This window comes from Benincasa hispida, chromosome 8 (genome assembly GCF_027475165.1).
Source record: "Benincasa hispida cultivar pf3 chromosome 8, pf3_genome.v1.1, whole genome shotgun sequence".
Lineage (NCBI taxonomy): Eukaryota > Viridiplantae > Streptophyta > Magnoliopsida > Cucurbitales > Cucurbitaceae > Benincasa > Benincasa hispida.
The window spans coordinates 53,691,086-53,713,335 of NC_143485.1; the positions used below are offsets into that span (position 1 = coordinate 53,691,086).

The 22,250-nt window shown below is 37.2% G+C and overlaps 1 pseudogene; it reads left to right on the plus strand.

The window, feature by feature from the left end:
- Positions 1-17,430: 17,430 nt before the first annotated feature.
- LOC120083871 (exopolygalacturonase-like) lies at positions 17,431-18,887 on the plus strand (annotated as a pseudogene).
- The last annotated feature ends 3,363 nt before the right edge of the window (positions 18,888-22,250 follow it).

Genomic DNA, 22,250 nt, shown 5'->3' on the forward strand with positions numbered 1-22,250 from the left:
TCACTGTAGATATATTATGTCAACATGATTTAACCATAATTAGTAAGTCGACCATTCACAGGTTATTCGTAATAATGGTTGGGTCAATTGTTTTTTTTACCTCCGATATTACGTTTTGTTTCTTAAGTTCTTACTGATCCTCTAATAAACAATTGGTTTGTGATCCAGTCACTAAACCAGATTCCTCTCAGCCCAGTGAGAGGGTGGGGCCCCTTGTTCAAGACCTGAATTCAGTACTTAAAGAGAACAACCTTTCTTTTATCCCTAAATCGGGTAGGCGTGAATTCTGTCTTGCACCCTATGTCCCCAACTATCTACCCAGTCTTACACTTGAAATGGGAGGCTTATTGAGCCAGTGTTGTTGATTCAATCCTCACCTATGCAAATCTAAGGATAATCCCGAATAAAACAGGAGTTCATAGTTAGCTCAGAATTAAGATCGAGTTACCTAGGTCATCTAGTCAGCCTTATACAGTAAACAACATTATAAAGTAAGAGTGACTTATTTCTTGGTCCAATCTTATACAAACTCAATGCATAGGATGCCCCACTCCTCATGTCAATACATGAATGAATCTAGATCACTTTGTTTGTAGTATCTTTACAACAACTTGTAATAGCTATAGAGTAGGTTGCATCCGATAGTGTTACCAGAATAAGGTACCAAACCTTAATCATGTACTATAGACCGTTTTGGGTTGTTTACTTGAACTTGATCCATCTCTATGTCTCTATATAAAGTTCAAGTATTCATATAATAGCCATGGATCTTAGTTTATTGGATTTAGACTTTCATGTATGTAATTTATAGAATCAATAATAAGTTTATTGACCATAGAATATGTTTATTTTTACAAACTGTGAGTTTTGGGACATAAAACCCAACAATTTGAAATCAATAAAAAAATCATCCATCTGTTGTGACATTCGAATCTGCTGTCGACATTTGAAGCTCTTGGGTAAGTGAATTTTTTCTTTGTCAGTCTGTTTATGTTTTGGGTTGGAATTGGCCGGCCGTTTCTGTACGTTTTGAGGTTTAGCAATCGGTCTCATCTCTTTGTTTTTTTGGGTTTCAATGTGTTATGTGTCACTGAGGACAAAGATGAGCTATAGTTAGAGCCAGACAAGGTAAAGGATGTTGAAGGACATGTTTCAGTTTGAAGGAACTCTTTGGGGAGAGAACCTTGAGTGGAAGCGGATCGACCAAATTCCAGTTTCATTGAATATAAAATTTTATGGTAAACAAGTAACAAGATATGCATTTAGTTCTAAATTATAGCATGCTTTAGAAAGGGTTTTAAGAAACCTCACCTTTGAAGACCTTTCTTCACGTTTTCCCTCGAACAGTTCACAAACAACTTGAAACCTTTCTTCAAGATTAATCTCGAACACGAACGAACACTACCACGAATGTTTCCTTGGTATTCTCAAGGTGAGAACCCAAGAGTGGTGGGCTCTGGCTATTTTGGTTATGAGGGACAACTTAATGAAGAGGAAGAAAGATTGAGAACTCTCTCAAAAACTCAAAACCACAAAACTCTTTTGTCGTTCCTTTTCACTTTCTCAATCATTCAACCTTGCAAGAAGAAGGAGAAACTTTTTTCTTCTCTACTTGCCAAATATAACCACCACTTATTTATGTGGGTGGAGAGAAAAAAGGGGGGGGAAGGGAGTTGTAACTCCCTTCTTTATTATTAAAATAATAATAATATAAATATAAATATGATAACCAACTTATCATATTATATATATATATTAAACTATATGTTATATCAAATATAACATATAACCTATAGTTTTAATATTGTATCACCTACAATATAAACTATAATTTCTTTTCTCTTTTATATGGCATTTAATATAAATCATTTTTATATTAAATTTAACAACTATGAATCCCATTCATAGAAACTATATTTGAATTTCATTCAAATGTTTATTTTCTCCCATTAAGCTATAATGTATCAAATACATTATAACAATTATATCACATATAATTGAATTAACTTAATATATCATACATAATTAAATCCCTCTATTAATTTGAACAATTCAAATTAATCCAAAAACTGATTCTTAATTAATCCTATTGAGCTACCAAGGGGACCTCATGGATCTAAAGCTTGAAGCTTCAATGGTACATGAATAATTAACTGAACTCTTTAATTATATTATTCACCATTTGTTAACTGTTGAACACTTCACTAAAGACCGACAACTGCACTTTTCGCACTACAAATATATTTTGGTGTCCATTGGATATAACCAATCAACAGTATGATGACCCTTCAGTAATTACTCGTAAGTACAGTTGGACCAAATTACTGTTTTGCCCCTGTAGTTACATCAACTCTTTAAGTACCACTGATCCCTCTAATGAACAATAGTTCAAAGTCCAACTATAACTAAACCCCTATCAGGCCAAGAGAGGGTGTGACGCCATAATGTTTAAGATCCGGAATCAGCTCTTAAAGGAGCAATTATCTACTTACCTTTATCTCGACGAAGGAGTGAATTCTATCTTGTGTAGTTGTGTTTCCAACTCCCCAATCTAACGAATCCCCAAAATGGTGGGATTGTTGAGTTGGTGATCTGGCCACTCTTACCCATACAAATCAAAGGACCGCCCTCATAGGTAGGAGTTTACAACTCACTCAAGATTCAAGTCATGTTATGTCACACCCCGCCCTAGATCACTCTCTTAACTTGGAAGGAGATGTGATTGCAGTAGTTACCAACCCTTTTGCTGGCATTTACTGCCTAACCAACTTGTTTGACCTGTCTTAAATCCTGATATACATACATTTCAACAACATACTGGACAAATTAACTCAAAACTTAACACATTTACATTACAAGGTTTTAAGCATTGTTCATACATGCACTTATGTATATTAGAACTTAATGAGCCCAACATACAACATTAGTCCCTATATGACAGACATATGTGTACTAACAAATACAGAGTCATCAATTAAGCTTCCTTCAACCTATGTCTTTGAGTGGCAAAGCAGCAGTAGAGATGTCTTCTGGGAACTGACCACTACCTTGAAGGGGAAAAACATTTGAAAACATGACCTGGAAGCCTAGTGAGTGAGTGACTTTTAAAACATAAGCATCATTCATAAATTTGATAGTAAAATTGAAAGCTTTAACTGAAACATAAACTTAGGCAACCATCATTCACGTATTCATTAACATAAAAAATCACATTTTATGCTTTTTTGAACTATGCCTTAGTTGAGAGTGGCCCTCTTGCTCACTCTTTACCATACATAACTGCATTACTACTTAACTGAGAGAAGGAACCCTTTTATTCAACTCTCAACATCAACTTCACTTACATGTGCATGGTTCTAGTTAAGTACCATCGTACCTTAGGTACTACTGCTTAGATACCTTCTTAGTGTTCTTCAGTATCGAGCTGCTCGAATGCCTTCTTTATGTCCTTCAGTATCGAGCTATTCAAATCTAAGATTGAGCTTCAGTACCTTCTCATCTAGTCATTCAGTACTGAACTATTCATGCTGAACTCGTATCTAGAACTAAGCTCAAGTACCTTCTCATTTAGTCCTTCAGTACTGAGCTATTTATGCAAATCTCACATCAAGACTAAGCTCCAGTACCTTCTCATTTAGTCCTTCAGTGCTGAGTTATTCGTATGTTCTAAGGCACATTCTTATCTCTTTATGACTTAGTTTCCCTAAAGAATTCATTACAAATGCATACTCATGATCATTAAAATGCATAGCATAAACATGACATTAAAGAGAGATTGGAAACTATTTAAGAATAGTTGTCATAAATAGCTTTCAGTAAACATGTATTACTAAAACATTCATAAAGCATTTGCAATTCACTTAAAGAATTTAAAGCATTTAAAGCCACTCACTGTTTTTGGTAATCCTCTTAATGTACTTCTCCTTTTAAAGTCAAACCGTTTAATTCTTAAGGTCACTGTGCATTGGACATTTAGCCCAATTCTTAGGCCTTATCTTGACTAGGTGATGCGTTGTTTTATGAAGTGAAATTGTGGATGATATGCGATGATGAAATTGCATTGAGCACTCAATTTTTCTCAGTAGAATCCAAGTGTAAACCCCACTGAGTTCTTGGTAAGTCCCTCTCAGGGACTTGGGAAAACAGGTTGCGGTGGTAATTTTTAGGAAAAGTTTGCGGTAACCAAATAAATCAATAGTTGTTGAGGTTGTTGTTTGCGGTAATGAAAAATAAAGAAATGCGGCAAACTTTGAAAAGAGTTGATAAAACGGAAGATGCGATGAGTATGGTGTGAACAGGTTGAGAAAAGTTTCGGCTAACACTATCTAGGATGCGTTCATGCAACATGCATACAATAGTAAACCACCTTTCTATGCAAATGCCACGGCTTCTAAGACTAGAACGCATGCGATATATGCGATAAGTCTATAGTACCTACACATAAGCCTCTATTCTTATTTATGCAATGACAAAATGACACACACACAAATATGGCGACCACATAATATCATTCCTAGGATGCATGCGATGCAGTTTGGCAAATAAAGCTTATCTCTAAGTCCCTATATCTTGTTTATGTAGTTCTAATCTTGCTATCTCGAGTTTAGATTCTTACCTAGCTCTCTCGAGTCTTAGGTTCTTTTTTTAGACTCTCTCTCGAGTAGCTCTAAAGGGATATTTGGCATAACATAATACAAGATAATCACAAGCAATGAACTTCCTAGGTCATGTTAGCTTAGTTCTTCTCAACCCATTCGACTAGTTTAGCTACTCATGCATACTAAGAGAGTGAACAGATGTAGAATAAGAACTTTGTATAAATATAAAGATGAAGTACAGAACAACAATGCAAGAATAGAATAAAGAGCCTAGTAGTAATCTCTTGCTTCCCAGGCTTTTACACTGTCTTTCTACTCGTGTTCAAAAGATAATCTCGCTCTCGCATGAGTCAGCCCGCTCTTTGCTTCTACGCCTCAGGTTCTTTCTTGAGTTTCCCTGAGCGATCTCCAGGGTCTCTACTCTTTTCTTTCTCTGCTTCAAAATAAAAAGGAAAACTATGGACAAAGACGTGCTGAGCTAACTGATCTGAACTTATGAATTCTCTCTTATGATTACACAGATGGGATGGCTTTAATTCCCTGACTGATGCGCTGAATATTTGTCACTGAAAATCTGGATGTACTTGTTATCGTTAGCGACTGTCAACTTAATTTGGATTTAACCGTCATCAGCTTTCTGACCATCGCGATTATTATGCCTTTCACCCAGATGCACCCACAAAGTTGCGACAATCCTTTTTGAGCTAATGTTAGCAAACACAATCACTGCAAAGCCTTGCAGTAATGCTGCGCTCGACCAATGATTTCCTATGATCACAATTTCTGCCTTGCGTCAACGCATACTCTGCATAAAAATACAAAAATTAACTGTTTCTATATGATGAACGCATGCGATTGCAATGTAATAAACTTAATGCTTTCTGGACGCAATCTAACACATTTTATCAACGCAAGCCAACATTGTTTAAGAACTTAGCACTATGATAACGTGTATTTCTGTCTGTTATCACACCCCCAAATTTAAATAATGCTTATCCTCAAGCATAAGCTAAAGATTTCCTTTAGCAGGTCGACCGTAATGTTCTTTTCCTAGATTTCTCAAGGATACTTCATTCAACTCCTATACACCAAAGTTTCCTTAAGCCTTATTCAAGTCTCTTCTTAAAATATTTCTAAGACCTAGGGATCACAAGCTTAACCTTCAAAAGAACTTTACTAAATTCCAGAACATCGCATGATTTATTTCAAAAAGAAAACTTTTCCACCAGGGTGTTAATTGATTTTTATCCTTGCATATTTCTTGACATTATATTTTTTTTCTAACCTTGCGTTGATCCAAGTGCCTTGCCTTCGTTTTGGCTTGTCCCCACGTGTGTCATGCGGACATCCAACCACGAGCAATGCACTCTTTCTCAGACTAAACTCATACCTACTTGGCAGTAGAGTTGCGACCATTTATTTATGTGTTGATCCTGACGACTTACCTTCGTTTTGGCTTTCCCCCACGTATGTCATGCGGACATCCAACTACAAGTAAGTGCCCTTCACAACTTAACACTTATCAACATGGGTTTTGTCATTGCATTGACAGTGGAGTTGTTATTCTCAAAATTGTCCTCCTTTTTTTTTTTTCAAAATAGCAAGGTTGAAAATAAATACCTCACCCCCAAATTTAAAATGTGGCAAGTCCTCATTGCCAAAAGATTGAAAGAAGTCATGCGATGTTTTTAGAAAGCTTCGTAAAAAGAGTTTGAAAGAAAGCTAGTGGACCTCTAACTTCTAGAAATATTTCATGAGGTGACTATCTTAAGATTAATTTGACTCTAGTATATACGAAAGTAATAGAAGCATGTTTTTCATCATTGAAATCATAATTGGCAAAGAGACAGCATGCGGTAACTTACTAAATTTATCCATGTCAAATGATTGCGGTAATCAAAGAGGATGCGGTGATAAAACTTTTAAAACTAAAATGCGATGCGATAGTGCAAGATTTGAAATAGAGATAAGGAAGAATACAACCCCCAAATTTGCGTTGTCTCCTGCATTATATATTGATGCAACCTTCTTTGCGGTGATCTATCTTCTTTGGATTGCGGTGATGGAATAAGATAAGTTTCTTCTTCGTGTAACATCTCTGTAATCCAGTACCTCGATTGTTGCAAGAAAATTAGAGAGAGGGTTAAATAATTTTAAACAAAACAAAATTCTTTTACTGAAAAATATATTTTTTTTAGAATAAGAAAAGTAAGAATAGATAAAGACTGAAAAGATATAGTGAATTGAATAAGAAGAGAAGAATTGAAGATTCCATGATTCCCAAAACTTGCGTCCCTGATGAATTTTGATCGTCTGGTAACGCAGGGACGAACTACTTCCTTCTTTATTCAAAGTTCCTCAGTTCAATGGAGTCGACTTGGCGATGCCAGCCTTCTCCATGATACGCTTTTACTCGTTGCCCATTAACTTTGAATATGTTGGTTCCATCATCATTTGATAATTCAACCGTGCCATTCGGAAATACTTGTCTAACTATGTATGGTCCGGACCAACGTGACTTTAGTTTTCCGAGGAAGAGCCGTAGATGTGAATTGAATAGTAAGACCCTTTGCCCAACTTGAAGGTTCTTACTGCATATGTGTTTGTCGTGCCAGTGCTTGGTGCGCTCCTTGTAAATCTTTGCGTTCTCATATGTGTTAATCCTCCATTCTTCTAGCTCGACCAGTTGAATTTTTCGCGCTTCTTCTGCTTTCTTCAAATCAAAGTTTAGTTTCTTCACCACCCGTAATGCTTGTATTCCAGCTTCAGAGGCAAATAACATGCCTTACCAAATACCAACGCATATGGGGACATATCTATTGGTATTTTAAATGCAGTCTGATATGTCCACAACGTATCGTCGAGATTTGTTGCTCAATCTTTTCGTGAAGGCCTTATTACCTTCTCGATTATCAGCTTAATCTCCCGATTGGACACTTCGGCCTGACCATTCATCTCTGGATGGTATGCAGTGGCCACTTTGTGGAGAATGTTGTATTTGTGCAGCAGCTCCTTAACAGTATGATTGGCAAAGTGAGACCCCTCATCACTTATTATGGCACATGGGGTGCCAAAACAAGTGAAAATGTTTTTCTTTAGGAATCGAAAGACTACTGCCGCATCGCTTGCGGCACACGCCACTGCCTCTACCCACTTGGATACATAGTCGACGACTAATAAAATATAATGTTTACAATTCGAGGGAGGGAATGGTCCTATGAAATCAATACCCTACACATCAAACAATTCAAGCTCTAAAATGGTGTTCATCGGCATTGCATGTTTCCATGAAATGTTACTTGTGCGTTGGCACCGATCACACTTCATTACGTTGTTAGCGGCATCCTTAAACAATGTTGGCCAAAAGAATCCACTTTATAAAACCTTGGTTGCGATACGCTGTCCTTCAAAGTGCCTACCATATGGTGAGTCATGACACTGCGATAATATGCGTTGTTGAGCAGTATTTGATACGCATAATTGCAGATTCTGGTCTGCCACCTTTTTATACAGATTCGGCTCATCCCAATAATAATATCTGCATTCATGTTTGAGCTTCCTCTGTTGGTGGTAGATATAATCTTCAGGAAATTATCCGCAAACCAGATAGTTGACTATGTCAGCATACCAAGGAAATTCTTCAATATGGAACAACTGTTCATCTGAGAACACCGTATTCACCTCTGACTCGTTGCGGTCAACCTCAAGGTTTTCCAATCTGGACAAGTGATCCACAACTTGGTTCTCTGTCCCCTTTCTATGTCAAATTCTTGAAGGAGGAGAATCTATCTGATCAATCTCGGCTTTGCGTCCTTCTTTGTCATTAAATACTTTATTGCTGAATGATCAGTATGGATGAGTACCTTTCCTCACAGCAGATATGCTCGAAATGTTTCCAATGCAAAAATTATCGCAAGTAGCTCTTTCTCTGTGGTGGTGTAATTGGTCTGAGTAGGATTTAACATCTTACTCGCATATGCGATGGGATGTAAGATTGTTTTTCTCTTCTGTGCCAAAGCTGCTTCCATCGCATACCCGCTTGCATCGCACATTATTTCAAAAGGAAGTGTCTAGTCAGGTGTAATTAACACGGGTGCAGTAATTAGCGCATTCTTCAAAACTCTGAATGCATTGAGGTAATTGTCGTCAAAATCAAATTTTCTGTCAGCCTCCAACAACGCACTCAGTATCGTGCTATTTTCGAAAAGTCTTTAACAAAGCGTCTGTAGAATCCAGCATGCCCCAAGAAACTTCGTACAACCTTCACACTTGTTGGAGGTGGAATTTTTTCGATTGCTTCGATTTTTGCTTTATCCACCTCCAACCCGTCCCTGGAAACCTTATGCCCCAACACGATGCCCTTCTTTACCATACAATGGCATTTTTCTCAGTTAAGCACCAGATTCGTCTCTTCGCATCTCTTCAGTATCTTCTCCAGGTTGGCTAGACAGACTTCATAGGTGTTCTCATAAATAGAGAAGTCGTCTATAAAGATTTCAACAGAGTCCTCAAGATAGTCTGAAAAGATGGCCATCATACACCTTTGGAACGTGCTTGGCACATTACAGAGGCTGAACGGCATGCGGTGAAAAGTAAAGGTCCCATATAGGCAGGTGAATGTGGTCTTGTCTTGGTCTTTTGGAGTTATCATAATCTGGTTATACCTGACATAGCCATCCAAAAAACAGAAAAAGTCATTTCAAACTAGACGGTCTAGCATTTGATCAATGAACGGTAGGGGAAAATGATCTTTCTTTGTGGCCGCATTCAGCTTGCAGTAGTCCATGCAAATGCACCACCCGGTGACGGTTCTTATCGGTATTAGTTCATTATTTTCGTTCGAGACTACCGTCATGCCACCCTTTTTCGACACACACTGCACGGGGCTGACCCACGTGCTATCTGCTATAGGATAAATAATGCCCGTATCTAACCATTTAATGATCTCCCTTTTGATGACCTCTTTCATCTCAGGGTTGAGTCTGCGCTGATGTTTGGTCGTTGTCTTATGGTCTTCTTCGAGACAAATGCAGTGCATACAATACTCTAGGCTAATTCCTCGAATTTCGGCGAGTGTCCAGTCAATTGCTCGCACATGTTTCCTTAGAATCCTCATCAACGCATTCTCCTGGTCTTCGTTAAGTTCGGAGGAAATAATTACTGGCAGCTTCTCGTTTTGCCCAAAAAACGCGTACTTTAAATGATTCGGCAGGGTCTTTAATTCCAATGTTAGTGGTTCTACTAGGGACGGTTGAGTTGTTTTTCTTTCTTTTTTTTCTGTTGGCTCTTCTTCTTGGTTTGCAATCAGCTCTTCTTCCTTGCTTGTTTTTGTTATGACCGCATTACAGGCAGCAATGGATGCGTTTGCATCCTCTTCTTCATTCTCTTCGTCAAACTTTTCTAGTCATCGTCTGAGTCATGCAGGTCTTCTTTGTCAGGAAACTTCGTGGCATGGATTATGTTGAACTTGAGCTTCTGTCTATTATTGCTCAAAGTGATCTCCCTTTATGCACATCAATCTGGGCGCGACCTGTTGATAAAAATGGTCGCCTCAAGATGATGGGCACATCTTTGTCGCCCTCGTAATCCAAGATGATGAAGTCGGCTAGTAGGATAAATTTGTCAATGGTTATCAGCACGTCCTTCACCTTTCCCTCTGAATGCACCAGAGATCTATTGGCCAGTTGAAGAGTCATAGTTGTGGGCACAAGTTGCCCCACATTCAGCTGCTTAAAGATCGATAGAGGCATCAAATTGATGTTGGTTCCAAGGTCACACAAGGCTTACCCGATGTACAATCCTGCTAAGGAGCAAGGTATAGTAAAGCTTCTAGGATCGCTCATCTTTGGTGGAATGATTGATTTCAAATTGTGTGTTAAAGCCACCGTGGCAAACTTACCAGCTCCCCTCTTCTTGGTTACCATATCCTTCAGAAACTTTGCGTAGGCAGGCATCTCCTCAATCGCTTCATTGGATGGAATGTTAATATGTAATTGTTTTAACATATTCAGAAAGCGTTGGTACTGTACCTCTTCATTCTTTTTCTTTCTTAGTCTCTATGGGAAAGGTGGTAACTGCACTCTCACGGTCCCCTTCTCTATTGGCTTTCAGGTTGACACAACTTCTGGCTCTATTGCTTCTTTTTCTCCTTCTTCTTCTTATGTCACCGCAGTTCCAGGTTCCAACGCAATGGGAGCAGTCTGACTCGGCTCTTTTCTTTCTCCCTCTACAATTTTTCCATTTTGCAATGTCACAACCTGACATTGCTCTTTACCTGCTCCCCCCGAGTTACGTAGGCGTTCTGTTGAACTTAGCAGAGCCCCTTGCGGTCTACTCTTCAACTCGCTTGCAATCTGGCCTATCTGTAATTCTAGGTTGCGGATGGACGTAGCCTAACTTTGAAGTACAGTTTCGTTTTTCTGTATATATTGCTTCAATAGGCTTTCCAGGGAGGAAGATTGCGGCGGTTGTGAGTTATTGGCTTGATTTCTTGTTTGACCGTTATTGCATGGGAAGAATCCAGGTGGCCTTTTTTTCTACGCCATAGGTTGGAAATTCTACTGCTGATTCTTCCATGTAAAATTGGGGTGGTTTCTCCACCTGGGGTTGTAGGTATTCGAAAAGGGATTATTTTTTACAAAGTAAATAGACTGTGGACTCTGTGGGCATTCTTCCATTGCATGCCCATCACTGCAAGTCGCACACCTTGCGGTGTTTTGACTAATTGCATTGATTTGCCCATTTTGAAGTATTAGGCTGCTGATTGCATATACAAGTTCATCATTGCGGTGTCTTGATTTCTTGTTTGACCGTTATTGTATGGGAATAATCTAGGTGGCTCTTTTTTCTGCGCCATAGGTTGGAAATTCTGCTGCTGATTCTTCCATGTAAAATTGGGGTGGTTTCTCCACCTGGGGTTGTAGGTATTCGAAAAGGGGTTATTTTTCACAAAGTAAATAGACTCTGGATTCTGTGGGCATTCTTCCATTGCGTGCCCATCACCGCAAGTCGCACACCTTGTGGTGTTTTGACTAATTGCATTGATTTGCCCATTTTGCAGTGTTAGGCTGCTGATTGCATATACAAGTTCATCATTGCGGTCATCTAATTCTGTAGTGAAGCAATAGCACCATTACTTGCGTCGTTATACTTGATTCTCAGTCTCTGATCACTCTCTCTCCAATATTCACGGTTCTTAGAGATTCGATCCAAGATCTTCTTAGCCTCGTCATACGTTTTTTCAAGCAGACCACTAGCGGCTGCCGTATTGGCAGCGGTCTGCGAAGCGGGATTTAAACCATGATGAAAGATTTTCATCTGAAGGCATCTGGCAAACCATTGTATGGACAATCCCAGACCAATCTCTTAAACCTCGCACAGGCATCGTTAAGCGATTTGTCCATGTCTTGTTCAAAATTTTTTATGAGTTTCCTCCGTCTAGCATTCTTAGTAGCTAGAAAATATTTCTTCATGAACTTCTCTACGACCTATTCTGATGAAGTGATCTCTCCTAGCTCGAGGGAATACGCCCATTTTCTTACCTGTTCACAAAGAGAAAATGGGAACAAAGTTAGTCGAACTTCTTCGGCAGAGATGTTCGAGAACATAAAAGTATTGCAGATTTCGATAAAGCTACGGAGGTGGGCGTGCGGGTCTTCGCCACGCTGGCCTCCGAATTTTCTTGTAGTCTGAATCATCTGCAGCATCACTGACTTCATTTCGAATCGGCTTCCGTCGAGGGCAGGCCTCATGATTCCTAGAGAGAAATCATAGAGGTTTGGCGATGCATAGTCCCCAATGGGTCTATTGCGATCGTTAGCTAGAAGGATTGGATTCGCCATGACGTTGTTTTCATTGGTGCTCCATTTTCAGGCTGCTCTACCATCTCTTCTTTATCTGTCTGTTGTTGTTGGCGGTCTCTTATTCTCCGTCTAAACGTCCTCTCAATTTCCGGGTCATAATTCGCCAGAGATTGAGAGTCTGCAAAGAATTCAGAAAAATTACCATTAGCACACTATTTTGCCGAAGTCCCCAACAATGCGCCAAAAACTTGATGCGTTGTTTTATGAAGTGAAATTGTGGATGATATGTGATGATGAAATTATGTTGAGCACTCAAGTTTTCTCAGTGGAATCCAAGTGTAAACCCCACTGAGTTCCTGGTAAGTCCAGGGTCGAACTCAAGGACTTGGGAAAATAGGTTGCGGTGGTAATTTTTAGGAAGACTTTGTGGTAACCAAATAAATCAATAGTTGTTACGGTTGTTGTTTGCGGTAATGAAAAATAAAGAAATGCGGCGGAGTTTGAAAAGAGTTGATAAAATAGAAGATTCGATGAGTATGCGGTGAACAGGTTGAGAAAAGTTTCGGCTAACACTTCCTAGGATGTGTTCATGCTATGCGATCATGCAACATGCATACAACAGTAAACCACCTCTCGGTGCGAATGCCACGGCTTTTAAGGCTAGAACGCATGCGATATATGCGATAAGTCTATAGGACCTACACATAAGCCTCTATTCTTATTTATGTGTTGAAAAAATGACACACATATAAATAAGGCAACCACATAATATCATTCCTATCTTTAGGATGCATCCGATGCAAGTTAGCAAACAGAGCTTATCTCTAAGTCCCTATCTCTTGTTTATGCAGTTTTAATCTTGCTCTCTCGAGTTTAGATTCTAAACTAGCTCTCTCAAGTCTTAGGTTCTTTCTTTAGACTCTCTCTCGAGTAGCTCTAAAGGGATATTTGGCACAACATAACACAAGATAATCGCAAGCAATGAACTTCCTAGGTCATGTTAGCTTAGTTCTTCTCAACCCATTCGACTAGTTTAGCTACTCATTCGTACTAAGAGAGTGAACAGATGTAGAATAAGAACTTCGTATCCATATAAAGATGAAGTACAGAACAACAATGCAAGAATAGAATAAAGAGTCTGGTAGCAATCTCTTGCTTCCTAGGCTTTTACACTATCTTTCTATTCATGTTTAAAAGATAATCTCGCTCTTGTGAGAGTCGGCCCGCTCTCTGCTTCTATGCCTCAGGTTCTTTCTCGAGTTGCCCTGAGCGATCTCCGGCATCTCTACTCTTCTCTTGCTCTGCCTTAAAATAAAAAGGAAAACTATGGAATAAGACGTGCTGAGCTAACTGATCCGAACTTATGAATTTTTTAATCCCTTTTTTGAAGGTTGCCTTTGGTATTTATAGAGCTTCTGGGATGAAAAGCGGCTTCTCTTTTATGATTGCACTGATGGGATGGCTTTAATTCCCTGATTGATGTGCCAAATATTTGTCCCCGAAAAGCTGAATGTACTTGTTATCGTTAGCAACTGTCAACTTAATTCGGATTTGACTATCATTAGCTTTCTGTCCATTGCGATTAATTATGCCTTTCACCCAGATGCGCCCACCAAGTTTCGCCCACCAAATTGCGGAAATCCTTTTTGAGCTAATGTTAGCGAATACAATCATCGCAAAGCCTTGCGATAATGCTACGCTCGATCAATGATTTCCTATGATCACAATTTCTGCCTTGCGTCAACGCATACTCTGCATAAAAATACAAAAATCAACTGTTCCTATGCGATGAACGCATGCGATCGCAATGTAATAAACTTAATGCTTTTTGGACGCAATCTAACACATTTTATCAACGCAAGCCAGCATTGTTTAAAAACTTAGCACTATGATAACATGCATTTCTGCCTGTTATCACTAGGCAGCAACTTTTTAACCATTGCCCATCACCATGCGTCCATTGCTTGCATCCATGTCCGACCTTAGGCGTTCAAGACTTTTATGTGTTCAAGCTTCTAGCCCACGCCTACAGCCCATCACATAGCTAATGTTTGCGTCATACTACCCATGCGCAAATCTTGTGGCGCTCAACGCATGCCTCATGCGTTCATCTAGTCGCGCTCACATGCTCAAGCGTAACCTTGCGCCTAACACTTTACGCGCCTGCCTGCACAGTCCAACACTCGCTTTGTCGCACGGACCAATGCCCTCATCATTCTCTTGCACTTACGACCTTAGCATGCGTTGCATGGTCCAACGCATCTCAACCTATCCTTGTGCCCAGGCCAACACATCCCTTGCACGCAACTTAGTATCATTGTCTGGCCCTTCAAGCTGCTTGCTTGTTCAACCCAAGCAACTGCCTGCTTGTTCAAGATTCCATATTTAACTCAATTTGAGTAACTAATTTTTCAGGCCTTTGCTCAAGAAATTTCCTTCTACAAACTTACTTTAAAATGTCTTAGCAAGCTTACCTTAAAATTTCAGCTTATCTAGTCTCTCAACCTTTCATGATTCTCTCTTGAGTTCTCTTCCCTATGTTTCCAATGGTTCGTTTGATCCTTTCCCTTCTTCTACATCTTCTGATGATTTTAAGCTTGAACAGTCCGTGCCTATCTCTCTTGACCTTCACCAGCCTTGTGTCTCACTTGTAGAATTTGGACATGTTCATGATCCTACCTCTCCTATTCGATGCTCCACTAGGGTAAAGGCACCTTCTACTCACCTTCGAGATTTTCACTATTTTTTCTACTATCAGTTCCTTGGTTGAATCTACCTCTTTTCGTGAGGCAAATACTAATCCTCTGTGGCAGAAAGCTATGAGAGAAGAACTTCAGGCTCTTGACAAAATGCACACATGGGAATACGTTGACTTACCCCCCTCGAAAAAAACGCATTGGTTGAAAGTGGGTCTACAAGATCAAGCCTTACTCTGACGGTTCTATTAAGGTTATAAAGCTCGGTTGGTAGCAGAAGGATTTCTCAAGAGTATGGGATCGATTATAAAGAGACCTTTGCATCTGTGGCACGAATGATCAGTGTCTCTTAACAGTTGCTGCAACTAAACAGTGGCTACTTTTTCAAATGGATGTCAAGAACGCCTTCCTTAAAAAGGGTCTTATCTGAGGAAGTATATATGCAATAGCCTCCAATTATCTCTTTTCCATACCAGAAGATATGCCCCCTCCGACGAGCATTGTATAGTTTGAAGCAAGCCCCTCAAGCTTGGTTTGCAACTTTTAGTTCCACTATCATTCAACTTGGATATACGTCCAGTCTCATGACACAACACTATTTACGCAGCAGTCAACTTATGGTATTGTTCTTCTTCTCCTGTATGTTGATGATATGATTATTACTGGGGATGATCCTGGAGCTATCTGATCTACAACACTATCTTGGCAAACACTTTTAGATGAAGAATTTGGCTTCACTTATTTACTTTCTTGGACTTAAGTTATTCGTTGTCTTAAGTAAAATATGCCTTGGATCTTTTGGTGCACTCCGGTATTACTTACTCTGCTACAACTCCAACACCACTCGATCCCAGTATTCGTTTGACTTCGTTTGATGGAATTCCACTTAAGAATATCAGTCTCGATCGTCAACTTGTTGGTATTTTTTTTATTTGTCAGTCACTCGTCTTGACATTGCATATGATGTTCACATTGTTAGTCATTCATGGCTGCCCCTCAAACCATTCATTTTACTGTTTTTCTTCGTATCCTCCGTTATATCTAGGGTACTTTGGGGCATGGATTTCAGTTTTCTTCCCAGTCTTCCCTGGTTTTATCAGGCTATTCTGATGCTGATTAGGTTGGTGATCCTATTGAATGGCGTTCTACCTCCCGTTATTGTTTCTACCTCAATAATTCTCCAATTTCTTGACGCAATAATAAATAGAGTGTTGTTTCTCGTTCGAGTACGAAGTTTGAATATTGTGCTCTAGCTGATGCTAAGTCAGAACTCTTGTGGCTTCGTTGGCTTCTTACTGATATGGGAGTCCCTTAGTCGTTTGCCACTATACTTCACTGTGACAATCGTAGTGCCATCAAGATTGCTCAAAATGATGTTTTTCATGAATGCACCAAGATATTGAGAATGATTGTCACTTTGTGCATCATCATCTTCTGAGCGAAACTCTAATTTTACACTCTGTATCCACCACTGAGCAACCCGCCGACATTCTCACCAAAGCTTTGGCTCCTGGTCATTTTCTCCGAATACTTAACAAACACAAGTTGATTCCAACCTTACCACCTTGAGTTTGAGGGAGGGTGTCAATGTATATTAGGTCTCCTTATACTTAGTCTTATTTGGTGAGTCTTTAAGATATGGTTAGGCTCTATTCTTAGGGTGTTAGTATAGTAGTTCCTTGTAGAAATACACTTGAAATATACATAATCAACTTAATGAAAAGTGATGTTTATATATATGTGTGAAAAATGAAGAGATAAAAAATTGATGCCCTCAACACCGGAATTTAGAAAATTTATGTTTTCGAAGGACATCTACTACTTTCATGATACCTAAGAATCTCCAAATATCCAAACATCTTACATTACCGCAAAACAAACGCGATAATTTAGATGTCCACCCATGATAATCTTGAACTCTCATGAAATAAATGATCTGAAGGGCAATTTTTATTCAAATCTATACTTCCTAATATTTTTTGTTCTCCACTTTTTTGTAAGCAATTTTCTTCTCCATTTGTTGCACATTATGCGGTGTGGACATGCATGCATGTTTGATGTTTGTCCGAAAGAAATTTAAAAAATGAATTTTGTTAGAGTGAGTGTGAGAGAACGAGTCATCCAATGTTTAAGGAAAAACTAATCATAGGCAAACAAGCGTTTAACTTCACCACCCACTTATTTTTGACAAATTTAGTTAATTAATAATATTTGAGAGAACTTCAATCATTTTAATTTTCTCTTGGTGTATAAACAGAGTTGGATGAGTTGAAATTAGAACATTCATATCCATCTCTCTAAGTTTAGGAATTTGCAAGGAAAAAAACGGAAAGAATGGGATTGAGATCAAACTTTGTTGCATTAGTACCATTATTGTTATTGTTGGTATCTAATGCTAAAAGTCAATATAGTGGTATTTTCGATGTCACAACGTATGATGTCAAATCTAATGCAAATATCACAACAGTATGTTTTTGTATTAATTTGATAAAAAAATTTAATTTTTACAAAATATTTTTACCAAATGAAATGATTTAATTTATAGGCTTGGGCAAGTGCATGGAAGGAGGCATATGCGTCCACCACTCCAAGTAAAGTGTTGATTCGAAAAGGAAATTACCAATTAAGTCAATCTAACCTTAAAGGCCTTTGCAAAAGTTCTATTGAGGTTCAAATGGAAGGGACATTACAAACTCCGATTGATCCAAAAGGAGATGGGTTGCTCATTTTGGAATATGTTGATTAATTGATAGTGTCAGGTACTGGAGATATGCACCAAACTTCCGATGGTAAATACTTTAAATATACTAGCTTTCTATTGTTGGCCTAATATTCGTTTATAAGTTAGGAGCACATATTCTTGATCAACATATGTTTTATTTTAACATGAGGAGTAGTTTTATGTTTAATTTGTATAAAACGATTGCAGAATTTGAAGTTCAATTTCATCACTAATTCAATAGTGAAGAACATAACTTCATTGGATAGTAAGAACTTTCATATCAATCTTTTGGGCTGCAAAAATCTTACCTTTGACTATGTGACAATTACTGTATTAGAGAATAGTCCCAACATCGATGGAATTCACGTGAGTAGTTCAAAAGGGATTAACATTCTTAATACCAAAATCGGACCGAGAATGATTGTATATCTACGGGAGATAGTAACAAACAAATAGCCATTAGTGATGTTACTTGTAGACTAGGACATGAAATTAGCATTGGAAGTTTGGGCAAATATAGCAAGGAACAAACTCTGGAAGGAGTTACGGTGAAAAAATGCAATTTGATCAATACTTTAAATGGGGTTAGGATCAAGACATGGCTAGATTCCATCGACACATTCCTAGTCACTGACATGCATTTTGAAGATATTGAAATGGTTAATGTTAGCAACCCTGTCATCATAGGCCAAGAATATTGTCTATGGAACCAGTGCAATCGAAAGGTATGTATTAAAACCTATTGCTTTAAAAAGCTGCAATCTTTGAGTTATATATATTTCATTAATATTTTTTTTTTAACGTTTAGGTTCCTTCGAAAATTAAGATAAGCAAAGTTAGTTTCAAGAATATAAAAGGCACTTCAGCTATTCCAGTTGCAGTCAAACTTGTTTGCAGTAAAACTGTGCCATGTGAAGGTGTGGAAGTTTCTGATATTGACCTCACTTATAGTGGAAGTCAATGACCGATCATATCTCAATGTGCAAATGTAAATCCTAACATTAGTGGAAAATAAAATCCTCGCATTTGTGCTGAACTTGCACCTATTAATGCCCCATCAACTGATTGAGAATAATCTTTTAACCTATTTGTAGTTCAGTTTTTCATAGGATTTTTATTTTACTTTTCAAAACTCCTCAAAAGGTAAGATTCATTTTAGTTTAATGCATGCGATGATCATATGCATGCTCTCAATAATTGTATTTAAATTTTTCAAAAGGGAAATAATAGCTCTCGACTCTCGCTAGAATCCTAGACTTTCTTGGTAGTTAACTACGAAGCTTCAAAGCACCAATTCTTTCTTTAAAGTTAAATTTGTATCTTCTTCGTGGATAAGGGACTCCACCAAGCTCACAATTTAGAACGTACCGTGATTTGCACTTATTCACGAACCAATTCTATTGAGGTTCACAATTTGTCTATGTTAATCTAAAATATTCTATAACATTTTATTTTAAAGAAAAATCAAAAGTGGGAACTAGGGATTTATTTTTCTTATCTTACTTCTGGAAGAAAAATAGTTAGTATATTTCGAGTTTATACATTTTTATACAGTTCACTCAATTGTCCAACCACAATTAGCTACATGACAAACCTTTTCTCATTTTGTTAATATTTTTGAGTTTTTTTTAATGTAATTAAAAGAATTAGTTGCAAAAAGATTAGTGCAATCCAAGATACACCAAATATTATTCTTCTTGAAATATGTTCTTCAATTCCACGACTGTTTTCTTTTTCTAGGCAATTCATCATACAATTGTTTTCTAAAAATGATATTTAGTTAAATTAGATTTTATTTTTGTATTTAAAATATTTAATCATAAATTTAAATTTTTTGTCAGTTATATTTCAAATTTTGAACTATATTAATAGTCAGTCCCTACTATTATGTTTTAATAACAAGGGATGAAACACAAACATAAAAATATAATTTTTTTTTTAAAAATAAAAAAATATTAACTAGTGGTTAACTAAGTAACAAGAATTTAATTAGTTATTTTTTTTTATTCCTTCTAAAGCTATGAATAGCTCATTGTGAAAATTGTAGAGTTTTTTGAATTATTTGAAACAACTCTTAGATAGTTCTCAGCTCTAAAGGAAGTACTTTTCATGTTTAGTTATGTGGCGTAATCTCAACTCTGTTGCATTATATAGTGAGAAAGTATTATTGAGCTTATTCTTCAAAAACTAAAAACTAAGAAATCGTTTGATAACTATTTAGTTTTTCAATTTTGTCTTTGAAAATTAAATTTTATATCATCTATAAGTTTGTTTAGTCATTTGTATTGGGATGTATGCTCTAAAGACTCATAGTTAATATATTATTTGAAAAAATAGTTGATTATTTTATATGTTTTTATCCATTAAAGAAAGGATTTGAGATTATTTTATGAAACTTGAATAGTGTGTGGTAGATATACAAATAGATCATGTTAAAGTAATAACCTAAATGGTCTGTAGTATATGGATAAGATTTAATGTCTTTTCCTTGTGACAGTATGGATACGACACACTTTGTAATTGCTACAAGTATTACAAACGATTTGATCCTAATTGTTCATGTGGAGACATGTGCGAGGGATTTCCTATATAAGAAATTTTTAAGACCGAACTGCAAAATGATTAATCTCTTTTTATAATATCGTTGACTAAAGAGATTAACAGTTTATAAGATGACCATAGGTAACTCAACCTCAATCCTAAGTTAGTTATGAACCCCTATATATGAGGGCAATCCCATGATTTGTATGGGTGAGAGTGGACGGACACTCACCAACTCAATAAGTCTAGCATTTTAGGGATTTGTCTGAGAAGAAAGCTAGGAACATAACTACATAAGATGGAAATCACTCCTTCTCATTAGGGTAAGTAGATGAATTGTTCCCTTAATGGTTGGTTTATGGTCTTGAACATTTAGGCTCATCCTCTCACTGGCTCGAAAGGGATTAGTTTATAGTTAGACTATAAAATGTTTGTTCATTAGAGGGGTCAGTGGCACGTAAGGAGATAGATGTAATTACGGGAATAAAATGATAATTTGACCTTGCTGTAGTTACGAGCGATTTGTGAAGGGTCGACTTATTATTCATTGGTTATATCCATAATTCAGGTATGATGGAATATTTTGCTGTGGTTGATTGTTATGCAATTATTGAGTCTGTTCAGAAAACTCGTGAGTTAGGCTATTATGATTGTTATAATATGCTACGACTTGTTATGATTTTGGACGATGCATGTTGTATGTTGTTTTGACGATGAAGCTTGGCACCCTTATCAGACTGTATTCATCCCCTGAGTATGTTCCGACGTCCTTCTGGGATTGCCACCCACAATTATGATATCGTGTCTTTCCAGAGTTACTTCCTATGAAAGCGTGTCCTCAGGTTTGCCCCTTATGCTTATGATTATGCCTATGTCGGAATGTTCATTCTATTCATGATAGGGGTACTAATCTGCACATCTAGTGGGCTTAGTAGTGAGTCGGTTATGGGGTATTATTATACTCACTCTATTTCCATGTTTTTTTCCTCTAGGTAAAGGAAAGGACAAGGTGGCGAATGACAAGTAGAATCCGTGATCGTGCCTTGGGACTTATCGCTTCCGCATATATCTTCCTCATGTTATCATGTTTTAGTTTAGAAGTTAGGCTATTAAATTACTTGTTCACTTGACTTGGTTATTTTATTTAAATAAATATTTTTCTTCTTCTTCTCATTATTATTCCTTTTAAATTGTAGCTAGGGGTACCCTGAACAAAAAAAAAAATAGTATGTTTGCCTTCTTTAAATTTTAATAATAAAAATTTATTTCATTTTTTTGGTTTTAGTTGCCTTTTTGGTGATAACATTGTTTGAGATTTATGTATGCATTTAGAAACAGTTTGATCCCCATCCTAGAAAGTCAGATCATTACATGTAGAATAATGTAATGGAGTTCGAATCTCAATTTTCATATAATGGATTTTATTATATTTTGTTAAAATATAGAATGAATTTAGGAATATTTAGTCTTTAAAATCTGAGATTTGTATTAATTAGATATCTGAATTTCACTATTTGTTTAACCCAAAAAGTTTGTGGATATACGACTAAAAAACATCATTTTATGTTTTATTAATAATCAAGAAATGATTAGTAATCAATTCAACTCTTTTTTTAAAATAATATTTGTCACATGAAAAAATTTTGCTGGGCAAATGTATGTGCAAAATATCTTTAGTACTACTAGAGTACCATCCTCTATTCACAATATAAATTTGTCTTCATAAATGTGTATGAACTCCAAATTAATTTTAATGGGTCCTACAACTATTTCTAAAATGGCACACAATAAGTGGTGATATCATGAAAAAATTTTCAATGCTGATAAGTGCTACCCAACAAAATCCAAGTTTTATTTTTCTTTTCTTCATACTGTAGGCTCCACAACTAAA